This window comes from Vicugna pacos, unplaced genomic scaffold (assembly GCF_048564905.1).
Source record: "Vicugna pacos unplaced genomic scaffold, VicPac4 scaffold_195, whole genome shotgun sequence".
NCBI lineage: Eukaryota > Metazoa > Chordata > Mammalia > Artiodactyla > Camelidae > Vicugna > Vicugna pacos.
Window position 1 is genome coordinate 573,063 of NW_027328874.1, and position 25,259 is coordinate 598,321.

At 45.1% G+C, this 25,259-nt stretch overlaps 1 long non-coding RNA gene across 1 annotated transcript; it reads left to right on the forward strand.

Moving 5' to 3' along the window:
* Nucleotides 1–2,576: 2,576 nt before the first annotated feature.
* LOC140695326 (uncharacterized) lies at nucleotides 2,577–19,192 on the forward strand. The gene is made up of 3 exons (XR_012071044.1): nucleotides 2,577–2,690; nucleotides 18,786–18,856; nucleotides 18,959–19,192. It is a non-coding gene; the product is annotated as an uncharacterized lncRNA (long non-coding RNA).
* Nucleotides 19,193–25,259: the final 6,067 nt, after the last annotated feature.

Sequence of the window (25,259 nt, forward strand, 5' to 3'; positions counted from 1 at the left end):
CTGACCTTCATTTTCAACACTTGTTCTGGATAGCGTTTTGCAGACTAGTTGTTTGAAAGCTTATCTTTTGCGCCTTCAATATCTTTGGAACTGAAAATGGTACTTCCTGTTTCTTTTACTGTTCTTCTTCATCTCTACTGGTCAGGTAATATCAGGTATCTAATGTAGACTTCTAGGGCTTTGTTAATTGAAAATTTTAGACTCTTGTCTCTACGCAATTCCATGGGATTTCTGTGAGGACAATTTCTCCTAGGCATTGATGCCATAACCTGTACCTGTGTGTGTTGTTTGGTATATCTCCAATTGCTGGTGTTGCATTAGTTGTGATGAACAACCCATTCTACTTCGATTAGCATAACTTCATTTTGATTATACTTATCTCACACTTCTGAAAGTGCACAGGACACTTCCTCTTGTGGAAATGAAGCTTCTAAAAGTTCTCAGCTCTGCATTCTTCTCTATGTCATTTTGGAGTGTTTCCAAAACAGCAAACTGAGAGTGCTCTTCTGCTTTTTATTGCCACGGGAATGTCCCAATGAAATGAGTTCTTTCCAGAGCTTCTCTGTCTACAGAAACACCAGTGGAAGCATATCTATGGATGTCACATATCAGGGCCTGCTGGAATGATCCCGCAGACCTTCCTTGTTGTCCTAGGTGCCGTACCGTGCCGGTGCCATCCAAAATGTAGCATCCGCTTTTGGGAGATAGTGCTGAAGGGAATGCTTCCTCTTCTCACGCTGTGGACATGGACCACTCTCCCTTGTCCTCTCATCCTTGTCGCACGGGTGCACGAAGGCAACCACAGAGTTGTTGCGCATCCTGTGACTCAAACCAAACCATAATCCCAGCCCAGGTTATGAATGTAGCATATCCTAAGGCTTTTCATTCTGATTTCAAATTCAAGGCCCCCTGGATCCCTCAGACCAGATGCACGATATCTCTGATTCAGCCCCACACGTGCTCTATTGGCAAAATTCCCAATTGGTCCCTGGTCCTGCAGATGTACTGGGTGTGGCCATGGGACATATCGGTAATCGCAACCGCGCGACCAGTGTGGTTGATTTATTATTGGTACACAGTTCGGTTTGCTCTCTTGATTCGACCCACCACATCCCACAACGCACTCCAGATCCCTGAGACTCAGCGTGTGCCATCATCCGTAGCTCTATGCCTCACTGACCATTGCCTCTGCTACCTCAAATTTGGCAGCTTGGATCTTGGTCTCAGAATTAACTGTGGGGATATTTTGCGCTGGTTTCTTTGAGTTCTCTCAGCCAAGCATCTGCTGTGCACTCTTGTAAATCTCAGCACATCACCTTCAAACCCATGTCTCCTGTCCGCTTGAGAGTGTGCGTCCAAGTTAAACAGAGTTTCACCCTTGTTGCTCCATCACCAGGGGTCCGAACCTGCACTGGTTTCCATTCCCTGCTTTGCCTTCTCCTGCTTCCAGGTGTCCTGAGGCCTCATCCTGTCTTTGGGAGTAACAGACCTCTCTTCGGCCAGTGTCCTATGCTAAGGGCTGGGTGAGTGGATGTTTCCATTGCTCTGTACATGGGAGCGAGTGAGTGCAGGTTGCACTTCTTCTCTGCCAACTGGGCATCGATGAATCAACACTATCCAGATACATTTCACAGAAATGTGATATTTGCTTAGCTCTTTGTCTCTATACAGCCGTGGTGGGAGGGATTGTCCGAAGACAACTATTTTGACATTGTGTTGATATCCCATTTGCAGTCTTTAAGAAGTTTAACAGAACTCATTTACATGTTTTGGGAGTTATACGAAAATGGAGTTATTTTTTGAAACACACTAAATCGACCTAGAAGCCAGACTTGTCAATTTTGGTAACATTTTCTCAGCTCTACGGAAAAGCTAGACAGATAGAATGCAAACTAGCAGTCCTAACTGTTCAAGGGGTCATGTCAGCTCTTTAAGGTTGAAGCCTCCGAAACCTACAGGAACCATGAAATAACTTTTGGAAACATGGAATAACCCCCAACCTTGGATACACTTGTGCATGTGGTGCCCTGTATCCCAATGACACCTACTGGCCAATGTTGGCATTTCAAGGGGTAACATCCCTCTCTAGGAAAATACAAGAGGAAACAAACCAAATATATACATTTAGGTTTGAATCCAAAAGCACCTAGAGGCATTCTAGCTAGGAGAATCCTGCTGCAGTTATGCTAGTCTATTGAGAACCAGGTGTTTTTCTATCAGTGTTGAGAACGCTTAATCATCCGATCCTGTAGTTTAAAGCCATTTAACGCAACCAAGTCTGCACCCCCATGATATAGTGCCCCCGGGGGCTTGACTCAAGTGAAAGACCATCCACATAAGCTGTGTCTTTAATGTCATTGGCGACTTTTACAGTTCAGTTCACTTTCTGACTTGTACTATTTATCTTCACTGTCTTGAAAAACTGAAGCCTAATACAGATTCATGTTCAGTCAAAGATTCCCCTCACTTACCACACTCCCTTCACCCCAGGGAAGACATAAACACAACATTTGCTGAATCTAGCGGAAGGACATCGTTTCTAGGTGTGAGCTAAGTATTCAATTTTATCTATTTCAGCCGAGACTATTTGACCTTTAAGGTGTTCACTGTTGTTCACAGAGAGTGAAGCTGGAGGAACTCTGATTCTAGGAGGGGCTTGCTCTTCTCATAATGGCTTCATTGCAGCTCAGGTACTGATCCTTCAAAATGGATGCCTGAGCGGAGGGGATGGAAGGGCAATTGCTTGCTAGCTAGGCCCAACCTGGGAAAAGTTTTACCTGGGCTTGGTGAATTCTGGTCGGAATGGCTTGTGAATGCCCCTTTGGACGTGTGGATTCTCACGACCACTTCCAAGAACAGTAGCGTTTTGATCATCTCTGCCATGTCTTCTCTTTCAGACGTCAGAAACGTTGGACCCATTCTTGGAGAAGAGAATTGAGGAACTTCCTCGAGTCCACGTTGGCACTCCGTATGTTTCTGCCAGTATCAGCGAGGTTCAATATGTCTCATGAATGTCTTTTGAGCCTGGTATCCTCTACAGCTGTCTCCACGCCAGTATTCTCCATTGTAGCAGAACATCTCTCATCCATCTGTTCGCATCTCTCCTCAATCCGTGCAGCCAGCTTTTCGGCCAGCTTGTCTTCGTGTCTCCCATAAAGTCGACTTCACCAGGACTGGGCAAGTCTGAAAGTACCTTGGAGCCTGACCAGTAAGCTGATGACAGGCAGATCTTCCACTGTCTGCCCTTTCAGTTTCTGGAAACTGACCTGTGAACTCAGGTCTTTGGGCAGCAGCAGTATCTCGAACTTACACAGCTTCCCGGACCAAACACCTAAGCCAAGCTCCACAGAGGGCGGCAGCCCCTCCATCACACTGATCCACCCACAGAACTCTGCCCGGTTACCTAGGATCCAACAGCCACAACAAGCCTCGCGGTACACACCAACATTCCACCTGGAATCCAACCGCTAACTGCCATCCCCAATGGCTGCTGCATCTTGTCAGTGTTGGGGGAGGGGCTGCATCCGACGAGAGGTTCCTAAGGTAAATGTGATTCTACCCACTAGCGTCCCATGGGCCTTTCTTCTTCCCTCTTTCCTTTTGTTCAGAGCTCTATGCACCGTACCAATGGAGGGAAGTGTGTCCCTTTTCAGTTGATGGTTTCACACGTCTTTAAACTTTCTAACATTTCACAGTACACAGGGACCCACTAAAGGAGACTTATGTTCCTATAATATCCGTACACCCGGAATACATATGCGTCGCCTGATTTCTGCTGAAACACCCACACTCTCAGGACATGGATCCATTGGATTCATGGGGGCTGAAATTCCAAGAAATGAAACCAACCCCAATGTGCACTTTGCTGTCGGTCTCTTTTGCACTTAGTACACTTTGGCAGAGCTACTTGCCTTTGTTATAGGCTTCTTACATTTCTTCTCTACGTAGCCTAGAATATGGCATTCCTTCATCCTGTTGGAAGACATACAAGTCTACATCACGGACTAGGAATCCATTTGATTCCAAATCGGCATTAGTGTTAGGTCACGATATGCTCTTATGAATCAAAATTTACGAATATGAATGCACGCTTCTGATTTCCGAATACAAGTGTGCTGAGTACATGCAAGCCACGATACTGGGTCGATGCGTTCTGAATGACCCTTGACCTCACCTTGAGTATTTTCTTTTGAATAATCATGGTTCCCTTTGTATATGTCAGCCAACCATACCATTTTGGTGCTTGTTTGTTGGTTTGATTCTTTGTTGGTCTTCTTCTCGCTTGTTTTGCAAACACGTCAGGCCATGCATCTCTCCTTTCGCTTCAAACAGAGTCAAATAAGCTGATTCACTTAAGAGAGTGCTTCCAATCACCTATGATTTCCTGCTTCCCTCTCCCATCTTTAGGGTTTTGATGTCCTCCTTAAGTTCTTCTTCTTTCTTCTCTGCCACACATGCTCTTCTTGCATTTCCAATAATGGTTTCTTCTTTCCATTCCATCTTGCTGCTTTTCTATTCAGGGGAGTTTTCTCAACCTTTCTTTTAGAAAAACTTTTGAACTGCTGAATTCTTTTAAGATTTGCCGGTCTGTAGAATTCTCTAGCTCTGCCGTTATTTGAAATGGTGTTCATGTGGCATAGGCTACCCTAGGTGGCAGCATTTGGCCATTCAGGATATGGTCTGTGTCCTGGCACTCCTCCCTGTCCTGCAATATTGCTGCCGAGATATCAGCTGAAACCCCTCTGGAGGTTTCCTTGTGACTATGTTGTTTCCTCCAGGTGCATTTTAAATCACTCGGATATTCGTGAACTTTGTTGATTTGAATCATACAGCTGCTGGTAGGTCTATTGGGATTCCACCTCCTTCGGATGCTGTGTAATTCCTGAATTCGCATAGATGATTCTTTCTTGGCTTTCAGCAAGTTTCAGTCTGATTTTTCTACAGATAAATTTTCAGACACTTTTTGTTACTTTATCTCTTGCTTTTCCATCTGGGACTCATGATTTCTATTCTTTCATGCCCTGTCTTAACCCAGGGTTCAACTGCAATGTTTTCATTTGTTTGCACTTGCTTTCCTATGTCTGCTTCTGACCGAGGTTTTTCTCTTCCCCTGTCTTCACAGTCATTCACGCGTCCCTCTGCATTATCTAGTCTGCTAAGGACTGAATTTTAGCCCTGATATTATCACAACCATTGAGTTTCCTGATATTTTTGGCTCGTGTTGAGACTTTCTCTTCCCCTTTTCTGGTATTCTGCCTTTTGTGATTCTGAGACACTGGTGTTCTTCAGTGTTTTCCTGACCTTCATTTTCAACACTTGTTCTGGATAGCGTTTTGCAGACTAGTTGTTTGAAAGCTTATCTTTTGCGCCTTCAATATCTTTGGAACTGAAAATGGTACTTCCTGTTTCTTTTACTGTTCTTCTTCATCTCTACTGGTCAGGTAATATCAGGTATCTAATGTAGACTTCTAGGGCTTTGTTAATTGAAAATTTTAGACTCTTGTCTCTACGCAATTCCATGGGATTTCTGTGAGGACAATTTCTCCTAGGCATTGATGCCATAACCTGTACCTGTGTGTGTTGTTTGGTATATCTCCAATTGCTGGTGATGCATTAGTTGTGATGAACAACCCATTCTACTTCGATTAGCATAACTTCATTTTGATTATACTTATCTCACACTTCTGAAAGTGCACAGGACACTTCCTCTTGTGGAAATGAAGCTTCTAAAAGTTCTCAGCTCTGCATTCTTCTCTATGTCATTTTGGAGTGTTTCCAAAACAGCAAACTGAGAGTGCTCTTCTGCTTTTTATTGCCACGGGAATGTCCCAATGAAATCAGTTCTTTCCAGAGCTTCTCTGTCTACAGAAACACCAGTGGAAGCATATCTATGGATGTCACATATCAGGGCCTGCTGGAATGATCCCGCAGACCTTCCTTGTTGTCCTAGGTGCCGTACCGTGCCGGTGCCATCCAAAATGTAGCATCCGCTTTTGGGAGATAGTGCTGAAGGGAATGCTTCCTCTTCTCACGCTGTGGACATGGACCACTCTCCCTTGTCCTCTCATCCTTGTCGCACGGGTGCACGAAGGCAACCACAGAGTTGTTGCGCATCCTGTGACTCAAACCAAACCATAATCCCAGCCCAGGTTATGAATGTAGCATATCCTAAGGCTTTTCATTCTGATTTCAAATTCAAGGCCCCCTGGATCCCTCAGACCAGATGCACGATATCTCTGATTCAGCCCCACACGTGCTCTATTGGCAAAATTCCCAATTGGTCCCTGGTCCTGCAGATGTACTGGGTGTGGCCATGGGACATATCGGTAATCGCAACCGCGCGACCAGTGTGGTTGATTTATTATTGGTACACAGTTTGGTTTGCTCTCTTGATTCGACCCACCACATCCCACAACGCACTCCAGATCCCTGAGACTCAGCGTGTGCCATCATCCGTAGCTCTATGCCTCACTGACCATTGCCTCTGCTACCTCAAATTTGGCAGCTTGGATCTTGGTCTCAGAATTAACTGTGGGGATATTTTGCGCTGGTTTCTTTGAGTTCTCTCAGCCAAGCATCTGCTGTGCACTCTTGTAAATCTCAGCACATCACCTTCAAACCCATGTCTCCTGTCCGCTTGAGAGTGTGCGTCCAAGTTAAACAGAGTTTCACCCTTGTTGCTCCATCACCAGGGGTCCGAACCTGCACTGGTTTCCATTCCCTGCTTTGCCTTCTCCTGCTTCCAGGTGTCCTGAGGCCTCATCCTGTCTTTGGGAGTAACAGACCTCTCTTCGGCCAGTGTCCTATGCTAAGGGCTGGGTGAGTGGATGTTTCCATTGCTCTGTACATGGGAGCGAGTGAGTGCAGGTTGCACTTCTTCTCTGCCAACTGGGCATCGATGAATCAACACTATCCAGATACATTTCACAGAAATGTGATATTTGCTTAGCTCTTTGTCTCTATACAGCCGTGGTGGGAGGGATTGTCCGAAGACAACTATTTTGACATTGTGTTGATATCCCATTTGCAGTCTTTAAGAAGTTTAACAGAACTCATTTACATGTTTTGGGAGTTATACGAAAATGGAGTTATTTTTTGAAACACACTAAATCGACCTAGAAGCCAGACTTGTCAATTTTGGTAACATTTTCTCAGCTCTACGGAAAAGCTAGACAGATAGAATGCAAACTAGCAGTCCTAACTGTTCAAGGGGTCATGTCAGCTCTTTAAGGTTGAAGCCTCCGAAACCTACAGGAACCATGAAATAACTTTTGGAAACATGGAATAACCCCCAACCTTGGATACACTTGTGCATGTGGTGCCCTGTATCCCAATGACACCTACTGGCCAATGTTGGCATTTCAAGGGGTAACATCCCTCTCTAGGAAAATACAAGAGGAAACAAACCAAATATATACATTTAGGTTTGAATCCAAAAGCACCTAGAGGCATTCTAGCTAGGAGAATCCTGCTGCAGTTATGCTAGTCTATTGAGAACCAGGTGTTTTTCTATCAGTGTTGAGAACACTTAATCATCCGATCCTGTAGTTTAAAGCCATTTAACGCAACCAAGTCTGCACCCCCATGATATAGTGCCCCCGGGGGCTTGACTCAAGTGAAAGACCATCCACATAAGCTGTGTCTTTAATGTCATTGGCGACTTTTACAGTTCAGTTCACTTTCTGACTTGTACTATTTACCTTCACTGTCTTGAAAAACTGAAGTCTAATACAGATTCATGTTCAGTCAAAGATTCCCCTCACTTACCACACTCCCTTCACCCCAGGGAAGACATAAACACAACATTTGCTGAATCTAGTGGAAGGACATCGTTTCTAGGTGTGAGCTAAGTATTCAATTTTATCTATTTCAGCCGAGACTATTTGACCTTTAAGGTGTTCACTGTTGTTCACAGATTGTGAAGCTGGAGGAACTCTGATTCTAGGAGGGGCTTGCTCTTCTCGTAATGGCTTCATTGCAGCTCAGGTACTGATCCTTCAAAATGGATGCCTAAGCGGAGGGGATGGATGGGCAATTGCTTGCTAGCTAGGCCCAACCTGGGAAAAGTTTTACCTGGGCTTGGTGAATTCTGGTCGGAATGGCTTGTGAATGCCCCTTGGGACGTGTGGATTCTCACGACCACTTCCAAGAACAGTAGCGTTTTGATCATCTCTGCCATCTCTTCTCTTTCAGACGTCAGAAACTTTGGACCCATTCTTGGAGAAGAGAATTGAGGAACTTCCTGGAGTCCACGTTGGCACTCCGTATGTTTCTGCCAGTATCAGCGAGGTTCAATATGTCTCATGAATGTCTTTTGAGCCTGGTATCCTCTACAGCTGTCTCCACGCCAGTATTCTCCATTGTAGCAGAACATCTCTCATCCATCTGTTCGCATCTCTCCTCAATCCGTGCAGCCAGCTTTTCGGCCAGCTTGTCTTCGTGTCTCCCCTAAAGTCGACTTCACCAGGACTGGGCAAGTCTGAAAGTACCTTGGAGCCTGACCAGTAAGCTGATGACAGGCAGATCTTCCACTGTCTGCCCTTTCAGTTTCTGGAAACTGACCTGTGAACTCAGGTCTTTGGGCAGCAGCAGTATCTCGAACTTACACAGCTTCCCGGACCAAACACCTAAGCCAAGCTCCACAGAGGGCGGCAGCCCCTCCATCACACTGATCCACCCACAGAACTCTGCCCGGTTACCTAGGATCCAACAGCCACAACAAGCCTCGCGGTACACACCAACATTCCACCTGGAATCCAACCGCTAACTGCCATCCCCAATGGCTGCTGCATCTTGTCAGTGTTGGGGGAGGGGCTGCATCCGACGAGAGGTTCCTAAGGTAAATGTGATTCTACCCACTAGCGTCCCATGGGCCTTTCTTCTTCCCTCTTTCCTTTTGTTCAGAGCTCTATGCACCGTACCAATGGAGGGAAGTGTGTCCCTTTTCAGTTGATGGTTTCACACGTCTTTAAACTTTCTAACAGTTCACAGTACACAGGGACCCACTAAAGGAGACTTATGTTCCTATAATATCCGTACACCCGGAATACATATGCGTCGCCTGATTTCTGCTGAAACACCCACACTCTCAGGACATGGATCCATTGGATTCATGGGGGCTGAAATTCCAAGAAATGAAACCAACCCCAATGTGCACTTTGCTGTCGGTCTCTTTTGCACTTAGTACACTTTGGCAGAGCTACTTGCCTTTGTTATAGGCTTCTTACATTTCTTCTCTACGTAGCCTAGAATATGGCATTCCTTCATCCTGTTGGAAGACATACAAGTCTACATCACGGACTAGGAATCCATTTGATTCCAAATCGGCATTAGTGTTAGGTCACGATATGCTCTTATGAATCAAAATTTACGAATATGAATGCACGCTTCTGATTTCCGAATACAAGTGTGCTGAGTACATGCAAGCCACGATACTGGGTCGATGCGTTCTGAATGACCCTTGACCTCACCTTGAGTATTTTCTTTTGAATAATCATGGTTCCCTTTGTATATGTCAGCCAACCATACCATTTTGGTGCTTGTTTGTTGGTTTGATTCTTTGTTGGTCTTCTTCTCGCTTGTTTTGCAAACACGTCAGGCCATGCATCTCTCCTTTCGCTTCAAACAGAGTCAAATAAGCTGATTCACTTAAGAGAGTGCTTCCAATCACCTATGATTTCCTGCTTCCCTCTCCCATCTTTAGGGTTTTGATGTCCTCCTTAAGTTCTTCTTCTTTCTTCTCTGCCACACATGCTCTTCTTGCATTTCCAATAATGGTTTCTTCTTTCCATTCCATCTTGCTGCTTTTCTATTCAGGGGAGTTTTCTCAACCTTTCTTTTAGAAAAACTTTTGAACTGCTGAATTCTTTTAAGATTTGCCGGTCTGTAGAATTCTCTAGCTCTGCCGTTATTTGAAATGGTGTTCATGTGGCATAGGCTACCCTAGGTGGCAGCATTTGGCCATTCAGGATATGGTCTGTGTCCTGGCACTCCTCCCTGTCCTGCAATATTGCTGCCGAGATATCAGCTGAAACCCCTCTGGAGGTTTCCTTGTGACTATGTTGTTTCCTCCAGGTGCATTTTAAATCACTCGGATATTCGTGAACTTTGTTGATTTGAATCATACAGCTGCTGGTAGGTCTATTGGGATTCCACCTCCTTCGGATGCTGTGTAATTCCTGAATTCGCATAGATGATTCTTTCTTGGCTTTCAGCAAGTTTCAGTCTGATTTTTCTACAGATAAATTTTCAGACACTTTTTGTTTCTTTATCTCTTGCTTTTCCATCTGGGACTCATGATTTCTATTCTTTCATGCCCTGTCTTAACCCAGGGTTCAACTGCAATGTTTTCATTTGTTGGCACTTGCTTTCCTATGTCTGCTTCTGACCGAGGTTTTTCTCTTCCCCTGTCTTCACAGTCATTCACGCGTCCCTCTGCATTATCTAGTCTGCTAAGGACTGAATTTTAGCCCTGATATTATCACAACCATTGAGTTTCCTGATATTTTTGGCTCGTGTTGAGACTTTCTCTTCCCCTTTTCTGGTATTCTGCCTTTTGTGATTCTGAGACACTGGTGTTCTTCAGTGTTTTCCTGACCTTCATTTTCAACACTTGTTCTGGATAGCGTTTTGCAGACTAGTTGTTTGAAAGCTTATCTTTTGCGCCTTCAATATCTTTGGAACTGAAAATGGTACTTCCTGTTTCTTTTACTGTTCTTCTTCATCTCTACTGGTCAGGTAATATCAGGTATCTAATGTAGACTTCTAGGGCTTTGTTAATTGAAAATTTTAGACTCTTGTCTCTACGCAATTCCATGGGATTTCTGTGAGGACAATTTCTCCTAGGCATTGATGCCATAACCTGTACCTGTGTGTGTTGTTTGGTATATCTCCAATTGCTGGTGTTGCATTAGTTGTGATGAACAACCCATTCTACTTCGATTAGCATAACTTCATTTTGATTATACTTATCTCACACTTCTGAAAGTGCACAGGACACTTCCTCTTGTGGAAATGAAGCTTCTAAAAGTTCTCAGCTCTGCATTCTTCTCTATGTCATTTTGGAGTGTTTCCAAAACAGCAAACTGAGAGTGCTCTTCTGCTTTTTATTGCCACGGGAATGTCCCAATGAAATGAGTTCTTTCCAGAGCTTCTCTGTCTACAGAAACACCAGTGGAAGCATATCTATGGATGTCACATATCAGGGCCTGCTGGAATGATCCCGCAGACCTTCCTTGTTGTCCTAGGTGCCGTACCGTGCCGATGCCATCCAAAATGTAGCATCCGCTTTTGGGAGATAGTGCTGAAGGGAATGCTTCCTCTTCTCGCGCTGTGGACTTGGACCACTCTCCCTTGTCCTCTCATCCTTGTGGCACGGGTGCACGAAGGCAACCACAGAGTTGTTGCGCATCCTGTGACTCAAACCAAACCATAATCCCAGCCCAGGTTATGAATGTAGCATATCCTAAGGCTTTTCATTCTGATTTCAAATTCAAGGCCCCCTGGATCCCTCAGACCAGATGCACGATATCTCTGATTCAGCCCCACACGTGCTCTATTGGCAAAATTCCCAATTGGTCCCTGGTCCTGCAGATGTACTGGGTGTGGCCATGGACATATCGGTAATCGCAACCGCGCGACCAGTGTGGTTGATTTATTATTGGTACACAGTTCGGTTTGCTCTCTTGATTCGACCCACCACATCCCACAACGCACTCCAGATCCCTGAGACTCAGCGTGTGCCATCATCCGTAGCTCTATGCCTCACTGACCATTGCCTCTGCTACCTCAAATTTGGCAGCTTGGATCTTGGTCTCAGAATTAACTGTGGGGATATTTTGCGCTGGTTTCTTTGAGTTCTCTCAGCCAAGCATCTGCTGTGCACTCTTGTAAATCTCAGCACATCACCTTCAAACCCATGTCTCCTGTCCGCTTGAGAGTGTGCGTCCAAGTTAAACAGAGTTTCACCCTTGTTGCTCCATCACCAGGGGTCCGAACCTGCACTGGTTTCCATTCCCTGCTTTGCCTTCTCCTGCTTCCAGGTGTCCTGAGGCCTCATCCTGTCTTTGGGAGTAACAGACCTCTCTTCGGCCAGTGTCCTATGCTAAGGGCTGGGTGAGTGGATGTTTCCATTGCTCTGTACATGGGAGCGAGTGAGTGCAGGTTGCACTTCTTCTCTGCCAACTGGGCATCGATGAATCAACACTATCCAGATACATTTCACAGAAATGTGATATTTGCTTAGCTCTTTGTTTCTATACAGCCGTGGTGGGAGGGATTGTCCGAAGACAACTATTTTGACATTGTGTTGATATCCCATTTGCAGTCTTTAAGAAGTTTAACAGAACTCATTTACATGTTTTGGGAGTTATACGAAAATGGAGTTATTTTTTGAAACACACTAAATCGACCTAGAAGCCAGACTTGTCAATTTTGGTAACATTTTGTCAGCTCTACGGAAAAGCTAGACAGATAGAATGCAAACTAGCAGTCCTAACTGTTCAAGGGGTCATGTCAGCTCTTTAAGGTTGAAGCCTCCGAAACCAACAGGAACCATGAAATAACTTTTGGAAACATGGAATAACCCCCAACCTTGGATACACTTGTGCATGTGGTGCCCTGTATCCCAATGACACCTACTGGCCAATGTTGGCATTTCAAGGGGTAACATCCCTCTCTAGGAAAATACAAGAGGAAACAAACCAAATATATACATTTAGGTTTGAATCCAAAAGCACCTAGAGGCATTCTAGCTAGGAGAATCCTGCTGCAGTTATGCTAGTCTATTGAGAACCAGGTGTTTTTCTATCAGTGTTGAGAACGCTTAATCATCCGATCCTGTAGTTTAAAGCCATTTAACGCAACCAAGTCTGCACCCCCATGATATAGTGCCCCCGGGGGCTTGACTCAAGTGAAAGACCATCCACATAAGCTGTGTCTTTAATGTCATTGGCGACTTTTACAGTTCAGTTCACTTTCTGACTTGTACTATTTATCTTCACTGTCTTGAAAAACTGAAGCCTAATACAGATTCATGTTCAGTCAAAGATTCCCCTCACTTACCACACTCCCTTCACCCCAGGGAAGACATAAACACAACATTTGCTGAATCTAGCGGAAGGACATCGTTTCTAGGTGTGAGCTAAGTATTCAATTTTATCTATTTCAGCCGAGACTATTTGACCTTTAAGGTGTTCACTGTTGTTCACAGAGAGTGAAGCTGGAGGAACTCTGATTCTAGGAGGGGCTTGCTCTTCTCGTAATGGCTTCATTGCAGCTCAGGTACTGATCCTTCAAAATGGATGCCTGAGCGGAGGGGATGGAAGGGCAATTGCTTGCTAGCTAGGCCCAACCTGGGAAAAGTTTTACCTGGGCTTGGTGAATTCTGGTCGGAATGGCTTGTGAATGCCCCTTTGGACGTGTGGATTCTCACGACCACTTCCAAGAACAGTAGCGTTTTGATCATCTCTGCCATGTCTTCTCTTTCAGACGTCAGAAACGTTGGACCCATTCTTGGAGAAGAGAATTGAGGAACTTCCTCGAGTCCACGTTGGCACTCCGTATGTTTCTGCCAGTATCAGCGAGGTTCAATATGTCTCATGAATGTCTTTTGAGCCTGGTATCCTCTACAGCTGTCTCCACGCCAGTATTCTCCATTGTAGCAGAACATCTCTCATCCATCTGTTCGCATCTCTCCTCAATCCGTGCAGCCAGCTTTTCGGCCAGCTTGTCTTCGTGTCTCCCCTAAAGTCGACTTCACCAGGACTGGGCAAGTCTGAAAGTACCTTGGAGCCTGACCAGTAAGCTGATGACAGGCAGATCTTCCACTGTCTGCCCTTTCAGTTTCTGGAAACTGACCTGTGAACTCAGGTCTTTGGGCAGCAGCAGTATCTCGAACTTACACAGCTTCCCGGACCAAACACCTAAGCCAAGCTCCACAGAGGGCGGCAGCCCCTCCATCACACTGATCCAACCACAGAACTCTGCCCGGTTACCTAGGATCCAACAGCCACAACAAGCCTCGCGGTACACACCAACATTCCACCTGGAATCCAACCGCTAACTGCCATCCCCAATGGCTGCTGCATCTTGTCAGTGTTGGGGGAGGGGCTGCATCCGACGAGAGGTTCCTAAGGTAAATGTGATTCTACCCACTAGCGTCCCATGGGCCTTTCTTCTTCCCTCTTTCCTTTTGTTCAGAGCTCTATGCACCGTACCAATGGAGGGAAGTGTGTCCCTTTTCAGTTGATGGTTTCACACGTCTTTAAACTTTCTAACATTTCACAGTACACAGGGACCCACTAAAGGAGACTTATGTTCCTATAATATCCGTACACCCGGAATACATATGCGTCGCCTGATTTCTGCTGAAACACCCACACTCTCAGGACATGGATCCATTGGATTCATGGGGGCTGAAATTCCAAGAAATGAAACCAACCCCAATGTGCACTTTGCTGTCGGTCTCTTTTGCACTTAGTACACTTTGGCAGAGCTACTTGCCTTTGTTATAGGCTTCTTACATTTCTTCTCTACGTAGCCTAGAATATGGCATTCCTTCATCCTGTTGGAAGACATACAAGTCTACATCACGGACTAGGAATCCATTTGATTCCAAATCGGCATTAGTGTTAGGTCACGATATGCTCTTATGAATCAAAATTTACGAATATGAATGCACGCTTCTGATTTCCGAATACAAGTGTGCTGAGTACATGCAAGCCACGATACTGGGTCGATGCGTTCTGAATGACCCTTGACCTCACCTTGAGTATTTTCTTTTGAATAATCATGGTTCCCTTTGTATATGTCAGCCAACCATACCATTTTGGTGCTTGTTTGTTGGTTTGATTCTTTGTTGGTCTTCTTCTCGCTTGTTTTGCAAACACGTCAGGCCATGCATCTCTCCTTTCGCTTCAAACAGAGTCAAATAAGCTGATTCACTTAAGAGAGTGCTTCCAATCACCTATGATTTCCTGCTTCCCTCTCCCATCTTTAGGGTTTTGATGTCCTCCTTAAGTTCTTCTTCTTTCTTCTCTGCCACACATGCTCTTCTTGCATTTCCAATAATGGTTTCTTCTTTCCATTCCATCTTGCTGCTTTTCTATTCAGGGGAGTTTTCTCAACCTTTCTTTTAGAAAAACTTTTGAACTGCTGAATTCTTTTAAGATTTGCCGGTCTGTAGAATTCTCTAGCTCTGCCGTTATTTGAAATGGTGTTCATGTGGCATAGGCTACCCTAGGTGGCAGCATTTGGCCATTCAGGATATGGTCTGTGTCCTGGCACTCCTCCCTGTCCTGCAATATTGCTGCCGAGATATCAGCTGAAACCCCTCTGGAGGTTTCCTTGTGACTATGTTGTTTCCTCCAGGTGCATTTTAAATCACTCGGATATTCGTGAACTTTGTTGATTTGAATCATACAGCTGCTGGTAGGTCTATTGGGATTCCACCTCCTTCGGATGCTGTGTAATTCCTGAATTCGCATAGATGATTCTTTCTTGGCTTTCAGCAAGTTTCAGTCTGATTTTTCTACAGATAAATTTTCAGACACTTTTTGTTTCTTTATCTCTTGCTTTTCCATCTGGGACTCATGATTTCTATTCTTTCATGCCCTGTCTTAACCCAGGGTTCAACTGCAATGTTTTCATTTGTTGGCACTTGCTTTCCTATGTCTGCTTCTGACCGAGGTTTTTCTCTTCCCCTGTCTTCACAGTCATTCACGCGTCCCTCTGCATTATCTAGTCTGCTAAGGACTGAATTTTAGCCCTGATATTATCACAACCATTGAGTTTCCTGATATTTTTGGCTCGTGTTGAGACTTTCTCTTCCCCTTTTCTGGTATTCTGCCTTTTGTGATTCTGAGACACTGGTGTTCTTCAGTGTTTTCCTGACCTTCATTTTCAACACTTGTTCTGGATAGCGTTTTGCAGACTAGTTGTTTGAAAGCTTATCTTTTGCGCCTTCAATATCTTTGGAACTGAAAATGGTACTTCCTGTTTCTTTTACTGTTCTTCTTCATCTCTACTGGTCAGGTAATATCAGGTATCTAATGTAGACTTCTAGGGCTTTGTTAATTGAAAATTTTAGACTCTTGTCTCTACGCAATTCCATGGGATTTCTGTGAGGACAATTTCTCCTAGGCATTGATGCCATAACCTGTACCTGTGTGTGTTGTTTGGTATATCTCCAATTGCTGGTGTTGCATTAGTTGTGATGAACAACCCATTCTACTTCGATTAGCATAACTTCATTTTGATTATACTTATCTCACACTTCTGAAAGTGCACAGGACACTTCCTCTTGTGGAAATGAAGCTTCTAAAAGTTCTCAGCTCTGCATTCTTCTCTATGTCATTTTGGAGTGTTTCCAAAACAGCAAACTGAGAGTGCTCTTCTGCTTTTTATTGCCACGGGAATGTCCCAATGAAATGAGTTCTTTCCAGAGCTTCTCTGTCTACAGAAACACCAGTGGAAGCATATCTATGGATGTCACATATCAGGGCCTGCTGGAATGATCCCGCAGACCTTCCTTGTTGTCCTAGGTGCCGTACCGTGCCGATGCCATCCAAAATGTAGCATCCGCTTTTGGGAGATAGTGCTGAAGGGAATGCTTCCTCTTCTCGCGCTGTGGACTTGGACCACTCTCCCTTGTCCTCTCATCCTTGTGGCACGGGTGCACGAAGGCAACCACAGAGTTGTTGCGCATCCTGTGACTCAAACCAAACCATAATCCCAGCCCAGGTTATGAATGTAGCATATCCTAAGGCTTTTCATTCTGATTTCAAATTCAAGGCCCCCTGGATCCCTCAGACCAGATGCACGATATCTCTGATTCAGCCCCACACGTGCTCTATTGGCAAAATTCCCAATTGGTCCCTGGTCCTGCAGATGTACTGGGTGTGGCCATGGGACATATCGGTAATCGCAACCGCGCGACCAGTGTGGTTGATTTATTATTGGTACACAGTTCGGTTTGCTCTCTTGATTCGACCCACCACATCCCACAACGCACTCCAGATCCCTGAGACTCAGCGTGTGCCATCATCCGTAGCTCTATGCCTCACTGACCATTGCCTCTGCTACCTCAAATTTGGCAGCTTGGATCTTGGTCTCAGAATTAACTGTGGGGATATTTTGCGCTGGTTTCTTTGAGTTCTCTCAGCCAAGCATCTGCTGTGCACTCTTGTAAATCTCAGCACATCACCTTCAAACCCATGTCTCCTGTCCGCTTGAGAGTGTGCGTCCAAGTTAAACAGAGTTTCACCCTTGTTGCTCCATCACCAGGGGTCCGAACCTGCACTGGTTTCCATTCCCTGCTTTGCCTTCTCCTGCTTCCAGGTGTCCTGAGGCCTCATCCTGTCTTTGGGAGTAACAGACCTCTCTTCGGCCAGTGTCCTATGCTAAGGGCTGGGTGAGTGGATGTTTCCATTGCTCTGTACATGGGAGCGAGTGAGTGCAGGTTGCACTTCTTCTCTGCCAACTGGGCATCGATGAATCAACACTATCCAGATACATTTCACAGAAATGTGATATTTGCTTAGCTCTTTGTTTCTATACAGCCGTGGTGGGAGGGATTGTCCGAAGACAACTATTTTGACATTGTGTTGATATCCCATTTGCAGTCTTTAAGAAGTTTAACAGAACTCATTTACATGTTTTGGGAGTTATACGAAAATGGAGTTATTTTTTGAAACACACTAAATCGACCTAGAAGCCAGACTTGTCAATTTTGGTAACATTTTGTCAGCTCTACGGAAAAGCTAGACAGATAGAATGCAAACTAGCAGTCCTAACTGTTCAAGGGGTCATGTCAGCTCTTTAAGGTTGAAGCCTCCGAAACCAACAGGAACCATGAAATAACTTTTGGAAACATGGAATAACCCCCAACCTTGGATACACTTGTGCATGTGGTGCCCTGTATCCCAATGACACCTACTGGCCAATGTTGGCATTTCAAGGGGTAACATCCCTCTCTAGGAAAATACAAGAGGAAACAAACCAAATATATACATTTAGGTTTGAATCCAAAAGCACCTAGAGGCATTCTAGCTAGGAGAATCCTGCTGCAGTTATGCTAGTCTATTGAGAACCAGGTGTTTTTCTATCAGTGTTGAGAACGCTTAATCATCCGATCCTGTAGTTTAAAGCCATTTAACGCAACCAAGTCTGCACCCCCTTGATATAGTGCCCCCGGGGGCTTGACTCAAGTGATAGACGATCCACATAAGCTGTGTCTTTAATGTCATTGGCGAATTTTACAGTTCAGTTCACTTTCTGACTTGTACTATTTACCTTCACTGTCTTGAAAAACTGAAGCCTAATACAGATTCATGTTCAGTCAAAGATTCCCCTCACTTACCACACTCCCTTCACCCCAGGGAAGACATAAACACAACATTTGCTGAATCTAGCGGAAGGACATCGTTTCTAGGTGTGAGCTAAGTATTCAATTTTATCTATTTCAGCCGAGACTATTTGACCTTTAAGGTGTTCACTGTTGTTCACAGAGAGTGAAGCTGGAGGAACTCTGATTCTAGGAGGGGCTTGCTCTTCTCGTAATGGCTTCATTGCAGCTCAGGTACTGATCCTTCAAAATGGATGCCTGAGTGGAGGGGAGGCAAGGGCAAGTGCTCACTAGCTAGGCCCAAACCTGGGAAAAGGCTTACCTGGGCTTGTTGAATTTTGGTCTGAATGGCTTGGGAATGCCCCTTGGGACGTGTGGATTCTCACGACCTCTTCCAAGAACAGGAGCGTTTTGATCATCTCTGCCATTTCTTCTCCTTCAGACGTCAGGGACCTTGGACCCGTTATTGGAGAAGAGAATTGAGGAACTTCCTCAAGTCCACGTTGGCACTCCGTATGTTTCTGCCTGTATCAGTGAGTTTCAATATGTCTCATGAATGTCTTTTGAGCCTGGTATCCTCTACAGCTGTCTCCACGCCAGTATTCACCATTGTAGCAGAACATCTCTCATCCATGTGTTCGCATCTCTCCTCAATCCGTGCAGCCAGCTTACCGGCCAGCTTCTCTTCGTGTCTCCCCTAAAGTCGACTTCACCAGGACTGGGCAAGTCTGAAAGTACCTCGGAGCCTGACCAGTAAGCTGATGACAGGCAGATCTTCCACTGTCTGCCCTTTCAGGTTCTGGAAACTGACCTGTGACCTCAGGTCTTTGGGCAGCAGCAGTATCTCGAACTTACACAGCTTCCCGGACCAAAGACCTAAGCCAAGCTCCACAGAGGGCGGCAGCCCCTCCATCACACTGATCCACCGACAGAACTCTGCCCGGTTACCTAGGATCCAACAGCCACAACAAGCCTCGCGGTAAACACCAACATTCCACCTGGAATCCAACCGCTAACTGCCATCCCCAATGGCTGCTGCATCTTGTCAGTGTTGGGGGAGGGGCTGCATCCGACGAGAGGTTCCTAAGGTAAATGTGATTCTACCCACTAGCGTCCCATGGGCCTTTCTTCTTCCCTCTTTCCTTTTGTTCAGAGCTCTATGCACCGTACCAATGGAGGGAAGTGTGTCCCTTTTCAGTTGATGGTTTCACACGTCTTTAAACTTTCTAACAGTTCACAGTACACAGGGACCCACTAAAGGAGACTTATGTTCCTATAATATCCGTACACCCGGAATACATATGCGTCGCCTGATTTCTGCTGAAACACCCACACTCTCAGGACATGGATCCATTGGATTCATGGGGGCTGAAATTCCAAGAAATGAAACCAACCCCAATGTGCACTTTGCTGTCGGTCTCTTTTGCACTTAGTACACTTTGGCAGAGCTACTTGCCTTTGTTATAGGCTTCTTACATTTCTTCTCTACGTAGCCTAGAATATGGCATTCCTTCATCCTGTTGGAAGACATACAAGTCTACATCACGGACTAGGAATCCATTTGATTCCAAATCGGCATTAGTGTTAGGTCACGATATGCTCTTATGAATCAAAATTTACGAATATGAATGCACGCTTCTGATTTCCGAATACAAGTGTGCTGAGTACATGCAAGCCACGATACTGGGTCGATGCGTTCTGAATGACCCTTGACCTCACCTTGAGTATTTTCTTTTGAATAATCATGGTTCCCTTTGTATATGTCAGCCAACCATACCATTTTGGTGCTTGTTTGTTGGTTTGATTCTTTGTTGGTCTTCTTCTCGCTTGTTTTGCAAACACGTCAGGACATGCATCTCTCCTTTCGCTTCAAACAGAGTCAAATAAGCTGATTCACTTAAGAGAGTGCTTCCAATCACCTATGATTTCCTGCTTCCCTCTCCCATCTTTAGGGTTTTGATGTCCTCCTTAAGTTCTTCTTCTTTCTTCTCTGCCACACATGCTCTTCTTGCATTTCCAATAATGGTTTCTTCTTTCCATTCCATCTTGCTGCTTTTCTATTCAGGGGAGTTTTCTCAACCTTTCTTTTAGAAAAACTTTTGAACTGCTGAATTCTTTTAAGATTTGCCGGTCTGTAGAATTCTCTAGCTCTGCCGTTATTTGAAATGGTGTTCATGTGGCATAGGCTACCCTAGGTGGCAGCATTTGGCCATTCAGGATATGGTCTGTGTCCTGGCACTCCTCCCTGTCCTGCAATATTGCTGCCGAGATATCAGCTGAAACCCCTCTGGAGGTTTCCTTGTGACTATGTTGTTTCCTCCAGGTGCATTTTAAATCACTCGGATATTCGTGAACTTTGTTGATTTGAATCATACAGCTGCTGGTAGGTCTATTGGGATTCCACCTCCTTCGGATGCTGTGTAATTCCTGAATTCGCATAGATGATTCCTTCTTGGCTTTCAGAAAGTTTCAGTCTGATTTTTCTACAGATAAATTTTCAGACACTTTTTGTTTCTTTATCTCTTGCTTTTCCATCTGGGACTCATGATTTCTATTCTTTCATGCCCTGTCTTAACCCAGGGTTCAACTGCAATGTTTTCATTTGTTGGCACTTGCTTTCCTATGTCTGCTTCTGACCGAGGTTTTTCTCTTCCCCTGTCTTCACAGTCATTCACGCGTCCCTCTGCATTATCTAGTCTGCTAAGGACTGAATTTTAGCCCTGATATTATCACAACCATTGAGTTTCCTGATATTTTTGGCTCGTGTTGAGACTTTCTCTTCCCCTTTTCTGGTATTCTGCCTTTTGTGATTCTGAGACACTGGTGTTCTTCAGTGTTTTCCTGACCTTCACTTTCAACACTTGTTCTGGATAGCGTTTTGCAGACTAGTTGTTTGAAAGCTTATCTTTTGCGCCTTCAATATCTTTGGAACTGAAAATGGTACTTCCTGTTTCTTTTACTGTTCTTCTTCATCTCTACTGGTCAGGTAATATCAGGTATCTAATGTAGACTTCTAGGGCTTTGTTAATTGAAAATTTTAGACTCTTGTCTCTACGCAATTCCATGGGATTTCTGTGAGGACAATTTCTCCTAGGCATTGATGCCATAACCTGTACCTGTGTGTGTTGTTTGGTATATCTCCAATTGCTGGTGTTGCATTAGTTGTGATGAACAACCCATTCTACTTCGATTAGCATAACTTCATTTTGATTATACTTATCTCACACTTCTGAAAGTGCACAGGACACTTCCTCTTGTGGAAATGAAGCTTCTAAAAGTTCTCAGCTCTGCATTCTTCTCTATGTCATTTTGGAGTGTTTCCAAAACAGCAAACTGAGAGTGCTCTTCTGCTTTTTATTGCCACGGGAATGTCCCAATGAAATGAGTTCTTTCCAGAGCTTCTCTGTCTACAGAAACACCAGTGGAAGCATATCTATGGATGTCACATATCAGGGCCTGCTGGAATGATCCCGCAGACCTTCCTTGTTGTCCTAGGTGCCGTACCGTGCCGATGCCATCCAAAATGTAGCATCCGCTTTTGGGAGATAGTGCTGAAGGGAATGCTTCCTCTTCTCGCGCTGTGGACTTGGACCACTCTCCCTTGTCCTCTCATCCTTGTGGCACGGGTGCACGAAGGCAACCACAGAGTTGTTGCGCATCCTGTGACTCAAACCAAACCATAATCCCAGCCCAGGTTATGAATGTAGCATATCCTAAGGCTTTTCATTCTGATTTCAAATTCAAGGCCCCCTGGATCCCTCAGACCAGATGCACGATATCTCTGATTCAGCCCCACACGTGCTCTATTGGCAAAATTCCCAATTGGTCCCTGGTCCTGCAGATGTACTGGGTGTGGCCATGGACATATCGGTAATCGCAACCGCGCGACCAGTGTGGTTGATTTATTATTGGTACACAGTTCGGTTTGCTCTCTTGATTCGACCCACCACATCCCACAACGCACTCCAGATCCCTGAGACTCAGCGTGTGCCATCATCCGTAGCTCTATGCCTCACTGACCATTGCCTCTGCTACCTCAAATTTGGCAGCTTGGATCTTGGTCTCAGAATTAACTGTGGGGATATTTTGCGCTGGTTTCTTTGAGTTCTCTCAGCCAAGCATCTGCTGTGCACTCTTGTAAATCTCAGCACATCACCTTCAAACCCATGTCTCCTGTCCGCTTGAGAGTGTGCGTCCAAGTTAAACAGAGTTTCACCCTTGTTGCTCCATCACCAGGGGTCCGAACCTGCACTGGTTTCCATTCCCTGCTTTGCCTTCTCCTGCTTCCAGGTGTCCTGAGGCCTCATCCTGTCTTTGGGAGTAACAGACCTCTCTTCGGCCAGTGTCCTATGCTAAGGGCTGGGTGAGTGGATGTTTCCATTGCTCTGTACATGGGAGCGAGTGAGTGCAGGTTGCACTTCTTCTCTGCCAACTGGGCATCGATGAATCAACACTATCCAGATACATTTCACAGAAATGTGATATTTGCTTAGCTCTTTGTTTCTATACAGCCGTGGTGGGAGGGATTGTCCGAAGACAACTATTTTGACATTGTGTTGATATCCCATTTGCAGTCTTTAAGAAGTTTAACAGAACTCATTTACATGTTTTGGGAGTTATACGAAAATGGAGTTATTTTTTGAAACACACTAAATCGACCTAGAAGCCAGACTTGTCAATTTTGGTAACATTTTGTCAGCTCTACGGAAAAGCTAGACAGATAGAATGCAAACTAGCAGTCCTAACTGTTCAAGGGGTCATGTCAGCTCTTTAAGGTTGAAGCCTCCGAAACCAACAGGAACCATGAAATAACTTTTGGAAACATGGAATAACCCCCAACCTTGGATACACTTGTGCATGTGGTGCCCTGTATCCCAATGACACCTACTGGCCAATGTTGGCATTTCAAGGGGTAACATCCCTCTCTAGGAAAATACAAGAGGAAACAAACCAAATATATACATTTAGGTTTGAATCCAAAAGCACCTAGAGGCATTCTAGCTAGGAGAATCCTGCTGCAGTTATGCTAGTCTATTGAGAACCAGGTGTTTTTCTATCAGTGTTGAGAACGCTTAATCATCCGATCCTGTAGTTTAAAGCCATTTAAGGCAACCAATACTGCACCCCCATGATATAGTGCCCCCGGGGGCTTTACTCAAGTGAAAGACCATCCACATAAGCTGTGTCTTTAATGTCATTGGCGACTTTTACAGTTCAGTTCACTTTCTGACTTGTACTATTTACCTTCACTGTCTTGAAAAACTGAAGCCTAATACAGATTCATGTTCAGTCAAAGATTCCCCTCACTTACCACACTCCCTTCACCCCAGGGAAGACATAAACACAACATTTGCTGAATCTAGCGGAAGGACATCGTTTCTAGGTGTGAGCTAAGTATTCAATTTTATCTATTTCAGCCGAGACTATTTGACCTTTAAGGTGTTCACTGTTGTTCACAGAGAGTGAAGCTGGAGGAACTCTGATTCTAGGAGGGGCTTGCTCTTCTCGTAATGGCTTCATTGCAGCTCAGGTACTGATCCTTCAAAATGGATGCCTGAGTGGAGGGGAGGCAAGGGCAAGTGCTTACTAGCTAGGCCCAAACCTGGGAAAAGGCTTACCTGGGCTTGTTGAATTTTGGTCTGAATGGCTTGGGAATGCCCCTTGGGACGTGTGGATTCTCACGACCTCTTCCAAGAACAGGAGCGTTTTGATCATCTCTGCCATTTCTTCTCTTTCAGACGTCAGGGACCCTGGACCCGTTATTGGAGAAGAGAATTGAGGAACTTCCTCAAGTCCACGTTGGCACTCCGTATGTTTCTGCCTGTATCAGTGAGTTTCAATATGTCTCATGAATGTCTTTTGAGCCTGGTATCCTCTACAGCTGTCTCCACGCCAGTATTCACCATTGTAGCAGAACATCTCTCATCCATGTGTTCGCATCTCTCCTCAATCCGTGCAGCCAGCTTACCGGCCAGCTTCTCTTCGTGTCTCCCCTAAAGTCGACTTCACCAGGACTGGGCAAGTCTGAAAGTACCTCGGAGCCTGACCAGTAAGCTGATGACAGGCAGATCTTCCACTGTCTGCCCTTTCAGGTTCTGGAAACTGACCTGTGACCTCAGGTCTTTGGGCAGCAGCAGTATCTCGAACTTACACAGCTTCCCGGACCAAAGACCTAAGCCAAGCTCCACAGAGGGCGGCAGCCCCTCCATCACACAGATCCACCCACAGAACTCTGCCCGGTTACCTAGGATCCAACAGCCACAACAAGCCTCGCGGTAAACACCAACATTCCACCTGGAATCCAACCGCTAACTGCCATCCCCAATGGCTGCTGCATCTTGTCAGTGTTGGGGGAGGGGCTGCATCCGACGAGAGGTTCCTAAGGTAAATGTGATTCTACCCACTAGCGTCCCATGGGCCTTTCTTCTTCCCTCTTTCCTTTTGTTCAGAGCTCTATGCACCGTACCAATGGAGGGAAGTGTGTCCCTTTTCAGTTGATGGTTTCACACGTCTTTAAACTTTCTAACAGTTCACAGTACACAGGGACCCACTAAAGGAGACTTATGTTCCTATAATATCCGTACACCCGGAATACATATGCGTCGCCTGATTTCTGCTGAAACACCCACACTCTCAGGACATGGATCCATTGGATTCATGGGGGCTGAAATTCCAAGAAATGAAACCAACCCCAATGTGCACTTTGCTGTCGGTCTCTTTTGCACTTAGTACACTTTGGCAGAGCTACTTGCCTTTGTTATAGGCTTCTTACATTTCTTCTCTACGTAGCCTAGAATATGGCATTCCTTCATCCTGTTGGAAGACATACAAGTCTACATCACGGACTAGGAATCCATTTGATTCCAAATCGGCATTAGTGTTAGGTCACGATATGCTCTTATGAATCAAAATTTAC